This window comes from Fundulus heteroclitus, chromosome 22, assembly GCF_011125445.2.
Source record: "Fundulus heteroclitus isolate FHET01 chromosome 22, MU-UCD_Fhet_4.1, whole genome shotgun sequence".
NCBI lineage: Eukaryota > Metazoa > Chordata > Actinopteri > Cyprinodontiformes > Fundulidae > Fundulus > Fundulus heteroclitus.
The window spans coordinates 8,717,448-8,727,241 of NC_046382.1; positions in this window are offsets into that span (position 1 = coordinate 8,717,448).

The window sequence follows — 9,794 nt, forward strand, 5'->3', positions numbered from 1 at the left end:
TTTTTTTACATCATCCACAAATATCAAAATCCCGTCCATACTTTTTCTTTTAACCTCAAAATAGACATAAAATGGTGTTTCCTTAACAATGACACCATATTTCCTACAGTAGATCTTTAAAAATTATAACATGTCTTTTTTCAAAAGTCCAGGCAACATTTGCGTCTCTGAACGAGTTTAATTCAAGTGGACTGGAGGCAAAATGGCTCTTTAGACTGTAAAGGTTAAAGGCCCCTGGACCAGCTGAATGTTTGCTATAAAAGGTTAGTGATGCCTGAAATCATTCTTCTCTTGTCAGTCACTGTTGCCTCTAATGAAATGTGTGTTATTATCATTGCTTTGCATCAATGGGGCTTCCAAAGCAAATAAACTGGTCCAGGTAAGGCTGCACATAAATCAACCACTGATCAAATCTACAACACCAAGGAGAGAAGTCAGGTTGCTTCGAGCTGCCTAAGAAACTCCAGCAAGTGTTTGGAGTGACTAATTGAAGAGGATAGGGCCATGCGGTCGAGTTACCACCAGTGCAGAGCTTGCTGACCTGGTATCAGGAATGGCAGTAAATCAACTATCTCAGCCCAGTAGAAATAAATACCAGGATTGGACTCCAAAAGACTAATGGATTAATGACGTTTTCTGGCCCAAAGCAGAAAACCTGAAGGTTGAAGAATAACTTTGGACAACAAAAAAGGAATTATTTGGGAACAATTGAGCATTTCTGTCACAAAAGTCAGAACTGATAAGTTCAGGGATAGAAATTCTTGAAATGTTGTGTCCATACTTAGGACAATCCCTGGAAAAATAAAAGTTTTTCTCTAAAAATCTCCATGAACAAAGAACGTGATCAAACATCCTGCAGGAGCAACTTGCTTTTTCCAAGACAGTGAAGCAGCATTTAGTTCCTATGCTCCACTGATCTGGAACAAACTCCCAGAAAACTATAAAAGTACTGAAATCCTGAGATCCTTTAAATAAAGATTAAAAAAAACATTTCTTTAGGATGGCTTCGACTGTTCTAGTTAAACTGTTTCACTGAAACATCATTAGTTCAACTTTGTAGTTCAACAGTTTTTAATGCTTGCTTTTAGTTTCTATTTTTCCCATGGATTATTTTGTTTAATTTCTTGTACATTTTCTTCCAAGCTTTTATTCTGTTTTTATTTTCCTATATTTTCCTTTTTTATTCAAGATATTGTTTATATATATATATATATATATATATATATATATATATATATATATATATATATATATATATGTTATGTATATAATGTTTTTATTGCTCTATTTATATTAAAAATGTGTACTCTTATTTTGTTTGTTTTGTTTTTGTTCCAAATGTTTAAAAAAATAAACCAGTTTGTGATCAGGATTTTTTTTACCCTGTTGTTTGATTAAAAAAGTATTGATGATTGTACCGACAAAATACCGGAGTAGTAGTATCGATGAATCCTTAACGATACTCATCCCCACTGATACCGCTGTTTGTTGACCCAAAACCTATAGATTGACTATAAAAACAGAGGAAGCACGACGTTTTTATCAGTGACTTTGAGATGTGGTGAGGCACTCTCCTGTCAACAGAGAAGCAAACCAATTTCCTAAAAGTCTCTGAAGTAAAACCAACCCTGACCAGAGGCCAGAACCAGCTGCACCGGTTCCAAGATGGATAAAAAAGGCATATTAATGCCAGGCTGGTAGTTTAGGTTCTGACATAAAAGTATATAATGGCATTCGATGACAAAATCTTGATGCCATGAGAAGACAAGTCAAACAACCTTCTATGACAAACGGTGTTTATCTGTACATAGCAGGTCTACAGCTGAGGTCCTTCCTGTGAGGACCTCAGCTGTAGACCATGTAAAGCACTTTGTGTTGTTTTTGTACTAAAATGTGCTGTACAAATAAATTTGCCTTGCCTTGAAGCACGGAGTCACAAATCAAAAGTGACAATTATGTGGCTCAGGGGTCCGTAGCCAGGAGGATTCCGACATGTTTATTCCCATTTAGACCCTAATTCTCCTTAAAAGAGCCGAAAAACAAACATTAAGCCACCAGTGCAGCAAGAACCTGAATGGCAGAGCGAACTGTAGGAATCCTAAAGGAGTCGAAGTAACCAGTTGAAACATATAAAATTTGTATTTTTTTTATATTATTATTGGTCTTCAAGCCCTATCAACTTTCAAGCATTTATTCTGTTTGACGGGGCGTTGCAGCTTACGCTGTCTTCCAGATCTACTTTTAGAAACTCCATGATGCCGATCAGCTGCAATCTGGAAACAGTAACCTCACTTTTCTAAATAAAACAAACACACACACTCACACACACACACACATGCAAAAAAAAAACTCCCTACGTGACTCCTGAGCATGCACGTCGCCAATTTAAACAGCATATTCCGTGACACGCAGCCTTTGAAAAATAAAAACATTCCTCAGCTCTTATGCAACCCGCGCTTTAACTCGGCCTCTTATCTGGCGCGGGGCCAGAGGTTCACACGCAACGGCGGGCAGAGTGGTTGCACTACCATGCAGAAGCGTCCAATCAGATATCACAACAAGCCTTTCTCACATTACCGAGCGGTTCTGATTGCGGTGCAGGTGCCTGTGTGACAAAACAAGCCTGGCCTAAATATTGCCAACAACACCTGCTGCTCACACGTTTTTTTTTTTTTTTTAAATGAAAGACTGCTGCGAAAGTGAAGCTTTTAATTGACTTTAATAATAAAAAATGGAAGTGAAACACGAAGGGGGATGCTTGAAACGAAAAGTTAGAAGTTTAAAGATGGAATTTCCCCCTCTAATGTGAAGGAAACGACTTCCTTAAGACTTCTCAGAAGGAGAAGACATCCAAAGGTGTCTGCACGACACCGTTGCTTCGTCTGTCAGTGTGGGTGGCCGTGGGTGCAGAATCTCACGATATCTCTCGCCTGAAGACGCACATTAAGCGTGTCAACGAGTCTCAGCGCTCTCTAATGTTGCTTTGGAGAGGATGTATTCCAGGTATATCTGTTTTTATCTCAGTGCTGGTGGAGAAAAGGTTGCAAAGCTGCACTTGTTGGACCCATTTGGTCGCTTTAGTGAAGGATTATCCAACATCAGGCATGTGCACAGATGTTTTTTTTTTTTTTTGAGACACAACATGGACTCCTCTCCCCAAAGTTGTTCATAAAATGATAATAAAGAACACATTAGGAGATCTTTAACTTATATATTTGTTTATGTTAACTCAAACAATACACGTCTAATCAAGTAGGGTAACTTAAATGATCACAATGGACAGAAGGGAGCTTTTATTCATGCTTTTTATTAACTAAATAATGTTATTTTATTCAGTAATTATTGTATACAAAACAAACACTACAAAGGTATTAATCTACATAATAATATTCAATTAAATAAGAGAATACATAGCAGAGGAGAGACAATTTAACAATAAAACAACAACAGCAACAATAATACTAACAATTAATATTATTATTATCTTCATCTTGGCAGTTGTCGTCTGATTTGCATTATTTTCCTTTTCTGTATTACTTGTTGTGATTCACAACCAAACAGGGTTGAAGAATCATCAAAAATATTCTTGCTTAAAACCCATTCGATCCTTTGCTCTAAATAAATAAAATAAAAATAAAGTATCCCATAATCTCTGTGAAATATACCTATTTACAACATGAAGTGAGGGAAGCGGGATAATTTTCGCAGACTGATGCTGCGTAAAGTAGCTTTTAGTGTAACTATTTAACATTGACGTGTAAATCGTGTGTTTATCTCATATCATGCAACCCTTCCTCAGACCGAACACCAAAAGGTAAAATTTAGCAGTCATCTTTTCCTCATTACAATCACAAATTCCAATGTATTTTATTTTTCGTAAAGCACAAATGTAGAAGTCACGCATAACTGTGACGTGTAAGGAAAGAACCACATGGTTGCAATTTGTTTTGCCGTGGATTTAGCTGAAATTTATCTTTACGCTGATAGCCTTGCATAAAATCCAGTCCATTTAATTTCCTTCAGAAGTCCCCTTACGTCTCATCTAATCTTAGTTCATCAGATTAGACAGCAGGAGAGGTCTGCATTAGTCAGAGAAGCAGCCGAGAGCTTCATGGTAACTCTGGAGGAGCTGCAGAGATTCAAAGCTCAGCTGGTCGGGTGTCATCAAAACAGACCTGAGGGTGTAAAACACTATGTGGAAGAAAAGTAACACTGCACATTACTGTAAACACACTACCCTCATTGTGAAGCACGTTAGTGGCAGCATCATGCTGTGGGGATGGTTTCCTCCTGCTTAATCAGGGACGCTGGTCAGAGTTAATGGGCCAATGGTGCAAATGTGGTAGAGAACCTGTTGGAGGCTGCAAAGGACTTGAGGATGAGGTGGAGGTTCCCCTTCCAGCAGGAGAATGGCCCTGAACATAAAGCAGGAGCAGCAATGGACTGGAATGTTGCAAAGGCCCAAATCCACAAGGGAAGCGCCGGTAGGACTCACATGCTCTCCATCCAATCTGCCTGATCTTGAGCTAATCTGCAATGAACAATGGGGGGAAAAAAGTCAATCCGGAGACGTGCAAAGATGGCGGAGACACACCTGATTAAGGTGGTTCTACAAACCACGTCACATTAAGCCCCTTAAACATGGGTAGTGACAAAATCTGGAAGAGTTGATGCGGTACGAACGTCTCTGCAAGGCACCGTGATTTTCGAGCAGCAATGCAAACAGGATTCTTCTTCAGCCCTGACAGATTTGGATCGAATGTCTGTGTGACAGGAAGAGATAATAGAGTGATAACTAGAACTCTGGTAGCCTTTTTTTTTATTTTTTTATATTGTCAGGGTGATCCAATCAGACCTTTTCTTCTGATATAGAGACAAACTCTGGCCACACAGAGATGTGAGATTTTATCAAAGTCAGGGGAATGTATGAAGTACTGTCTAAATAGAAAAACGGCGGCGTGTCCGATGGCCCTGTTCACGGTTACAGGAGGAGAATGGATGCAACCGGCACGTACACATAAACAAAAGCAGCACCAGCGCGGCAGCATGGTGCCATGCTGCAGATGGTTATGTAAAGCTCTTTATGATAAAGGAGCGATAGCCTTACCTGCAAAGTCTATGTAAACTGCCCATCCGAGTGTTTAAATCTGCTTCAGTTGCACGCATCATTAGCTGCAGAAATAATGCACGTGTGCATATAAACTGCACATTTTCACTGTTGTTTTTTTTTTTTTTTGCAGATAGATATCTGCAAAAAAAAAGTGGATCGTTGTAATGTTCCTGCCATTGAAAAGATTGGACCTCCCGTGGTTGTCGGGCAGATTGCCAGCGTTGCTGTTCTGATGCACCTGAGTTCCTCTGACCGGCTTCTGAACCGTCGCAGCAGCAGGGAGGCTGGCAGACTGCTGGACCCCGGAGGATCACTGACACTGAGCTGTGCATGTGTGGCGTGTTCAGCTTTAACACGGTTATGTGGTTTTAGTTGCTGCTTCTGTTGGCATTATATGCAGGAAACCAGCTTTTATTAAGCTGCTAAAACAATGTCTGCAACAGGCAAAGCTAAAAATTTATTAAAATTTGAAAAAGTTGAATGCAGCAGAATGCATTCAAAGACGATGCCATGCACTGTGATAAAGTTCAGGGTCTAAACAGCATCACAGGTCCTCCACTGTACTTAACAGCATTGTTTTATTTTCTACCTTTTTATTCTCTTCTTTCAGGCCAAACACAGCAGTGTTTGCTGCAGCTCCTGTTAAAGTCACTGCATTTTGAGGTGAACCCATCAAATTTTAGCTTTTTCAAAGTAGGAGAGGGAATTTTTTTTCTCTGCATGCATCCCGACTCTGGCGAGTGTCAAGCCGTCCATCAATCTTCCTCATCTGATTCCTTATACACCCAGAACGATGCCTCTCTCTACATCCTGGGCTTCACCTCTGCATCTCGTGTTTGTCTTTCAGACGTGGTCGAAGCGTTGACCGTCAGCGAACGCTGGGGTCTGAGGTCAGGGATCTCAACCAGAACCGGGTGGACTGCTCCCTGTGGGTCGGAGCGCAGGAGTCAAAAATGTATGCCGCTCATGAGCAAACGACACTTATGAATGTTGGTGAAGATTCACAGTCATCCAGGTCATGGTCATTCCAAAAAAGTTAAAAAACAAAACAACTGGACCTTTCGCTGCCTATCCAGGAAGCTTTCTCAATTCAAAAAGTCTGGAGTAGTGTGGAGCTCCAAGCTTTATAGTACTGCCCAACAAAGGCCTTGTAATGGCTTAGATAACATGCAAATTGAACCGAAACAGGTCCACGTCTCTGCAATGGGGAGTCGTTAGGGTCGTTATTGGCCTGACTTACAATAACGATGTTTTGATCACCTGCATGGAGGTGAGGACTGAGGTGATAATTGGAAGGAATCAACCCTATAGCTGTGTTGTAAGTCTTTGAGAGTTGGAACCTAAGTCCTCCTCCTTATGACCTTAACGACTCCCCATTACTAAGGGGTGGACCAGTTTCAGTTTAATTTACAGGTCATCTAAGCCATTCCTAGGCCTTTTTTTTGGCAGTACTATAAAGGTTGGAACTCCACATTACTCCAGACTTTTTGAATTGAGAAAGCTTTCTGGATAGGAAGTGGAACGTCCTCAACTTATGAACCGCCTTGTGCCTGAATGCGGTGCAGATTGTCGTGTTTTACGGCGTCTTATGATTGCTGTAGATAGTGTAGAAGACGATTAATGTTTCTCTTTGCTGCAGTTATCAAACAGGGATTCAGAGATTTTTTTTTACCTCTAATTGGACCTCATCAGTGGTTTTAACCTTTTGAATTTTTCTTCTGATGGCAGATAGGTCGACATTCAGTCCACTAGTTTTTTTACTTGTCATTTCCTGAAATATGAAGATAAACCTGCGTCTGCTTTACTTGAATGACATGTTTTCTTATCTTTTCCATTTAGAAGAGTAGCTAAGAGAAATGGAAATCTGCATCTGATCACTCTGACGTCCTCTGGAAAGAGGAAGTCATACATTAAAGGAATTGTTAGGGATGGGTACTTATTAAAGAGGTCGCCACCCCAAATGAGCCATTTTAAGATGATCCGTTGGGGCGTTATTCGTCTGGCAAACACTGAGCTCATAACTTCACAGGCAACACGGTGGCCTTCTGCAGACAACAGTTGAATATTAGGCTTTCAGAGTTGCTCCCTCTTATTAAAACGTCATGGATTACATCATTTTTTTGTTAGCAAACACTAACTACAATGTCTCCTCTCATCCTCCTACTGCTTACAGTAATCTGTCTGCCTATATGGTCTGTATGCTTTGCAGAGACACGTCAGCCGCACTCCCGATGTTCCCGCTGTGCAACCTCGCATTCCTCTGGTTTATTCGCAAAAGGTGCTGGATTAAAGTCTCTGCCTCCACATCACACTTTGCATGCGCCGTCTCTGGCAGGCAGTGTCGTTCAGATTCACATTTTTTTTAAAATCGAAACCTCCTAAAAGGAGCTCCGCCGCTGTGCCAGTTTGAGTGTTTGCATGTTTGAGTAAGAGCTGCTTTAATCCACCGCCGGAGTCTTAGTCTGGATTCTGGATCACGTCACCAGATCCCAAAGGTGCAATTTTAGGGCTGACTGGACGGGGAGGCGGGAACAAGCCGGGACAGAAGACAGACGAGTGGGGGGGGGGAGGATCAGAAGGTTTGATGTTTTACTCCAACACAGGCAAAGAACAGCAAAACATGCACACACATCTTAGAAGGTCATGTATTCTGCAGCCAAGCTATCAAAGAAATTTGCCTCAGTGCAGAAGCAAATGTCTGCAAACCTCTAGAGCACACGTGTCAAACTCAAGGCCAGCGGGCCGAATCCGGACCGTCAAGACAATTTATCCGGCCCTCAAGAGCCAAAAAAAGGCATAAAGTAGAGGCATATATCCCTTTATATTGTATAAAGTTGCTAAAACTGTGCTTCCTGTAGTGAATGTTGATTTTTTTTTTTGACTGTGTAGTAACAGCATCCTGCCACTAGATCTGATCTTTCCCAAAACACATTAAAACAATCCAGAAATGCCCAAAAATAGGGAAAAGTGATGCAGAATAATGAGAGTTTAAAGTGTAACTCACCCCAAAATCAACCTTTTTTTTTGCAGATAAATTGCATAAACTGGGCCTAATGGTGCTATTTTTATGCTACTGTTCATTTTTTCTGTACTTCTATGCAAACTGAATTAAAATGAAATCAAAATTATCATCTAAACACACGCAACCAGCACTTTTAATGACTTTATGATGCCAAAATTGCCCATTATAGAAATTAGTTTGACCCCCCCCGCTCCAGTACATGAAGAGCACATCTGTATTACACCTGAGGGTGTCCTTTTCCCCATGACAGGGGAATCACTTGCCGAGGTTAAATAGAGGCGTTCCAGATGCCTTTGATGACTTCATGTGGATTTTCTGTGTCACTCCTGCCTGTTTGTGCTCATGGTTTTAATGGGAGATCCTCGTTGTCCTGCCAACAAGTTTGTGACAGTATTTGAAACTGATCACAACATGTTAAAGAAGTGTTAAAGGCTCCAGATGTGAGGCTGCCCCTGGCTGGTTTTGATGCAGTTTTTGCTCAAAGGTTGCTTTCCACAAATGAGATTAGCTCTGACGTTGCTGCACAGGATGAGGAGGTCGACCCACAAGTAAAACGTTTCTCATTTGAAACTTTACGACAAAGCTCAGATAATAAGTCATCGACTGTAAATGAACGGCATGAAAACTTTAGAGAATCTGGTCAATAGGATTTCACCCAGAAAAAGGTGGACTGCTCCCTCCTGGCTGGGGGGGAGAGTCTCTTCCTCAAGCACAGGCTTTGACTTGATGACTTGACTCGAGTCAGTTTAGAGTCACAGGTTTGACAGCTGGAGGCTCGACTTCATTACCTTAGAAAAGAAATGTGACTCGACTTTGACTTGATCGTCTTATTAAAATCAAAAACCGGGGTTAGGGAGCCCATCCCAGCTGCCAAGAAGCAGAAGGTCGGGTTTCATCTGAATAAGTCGCCACCATTGAGGGGCTGAAAGCCTTCAAGAAAGAAGTTAAACATTATGCACTGCAAAAACGGAACTAAAAATAAGTAATATTTTCTTAAAGTTAGTGTATCTGTCCTAGATTTGAGCAGGTAAATAAGATTATCTGCCAATGGAATAAGACTTTTGCACTTAAAATGGGAGCAATTCATCTCCATCGTCTTATTTCAAGTGCAGGATATCTAATTATCTCATTTTAGGGGTCAAAATACTCATTCTATTGGCAGATAATATTATTTACCTGCTCAAATCTAGGACAAAAATACACATTTTAAGAAAATTTTACTTATATTTTAGATCCGTTTAGCTTTTATAGGTACGTGTAGCGTTTCAGAGGGTAGCTTATTATGTATGACCTTTTTTTAATGACTTGAAATGTAAACAACTTGGCTTGGGACTTGTTTGTCTTGACTTGGGAGTTGACTGTAAAGATTTCAGACTTGTGATGTGGGAAGTAATGACATGGTCCAGCCTCTGTATCCAGGTACGATGAAGAAAGTGTAGAGCCGAAAAAGCTCTTAATTTACTCCATCTGTGCTTGAACCCTTATCCGTGACTGTGAGTGTTGGACCAGGACTGACAGAACGAGCTAAAACGAGCCTACTCCACGGGTTTATAAAGTCCCTTAACTCATTTCTAAGGCTGAACCTTAGAAACACCTGGGGGTCTGTACACTTTCTCTTAAAGCAGAGGACCAGGTTGTGATAATGACCGCTGACAGATGGTT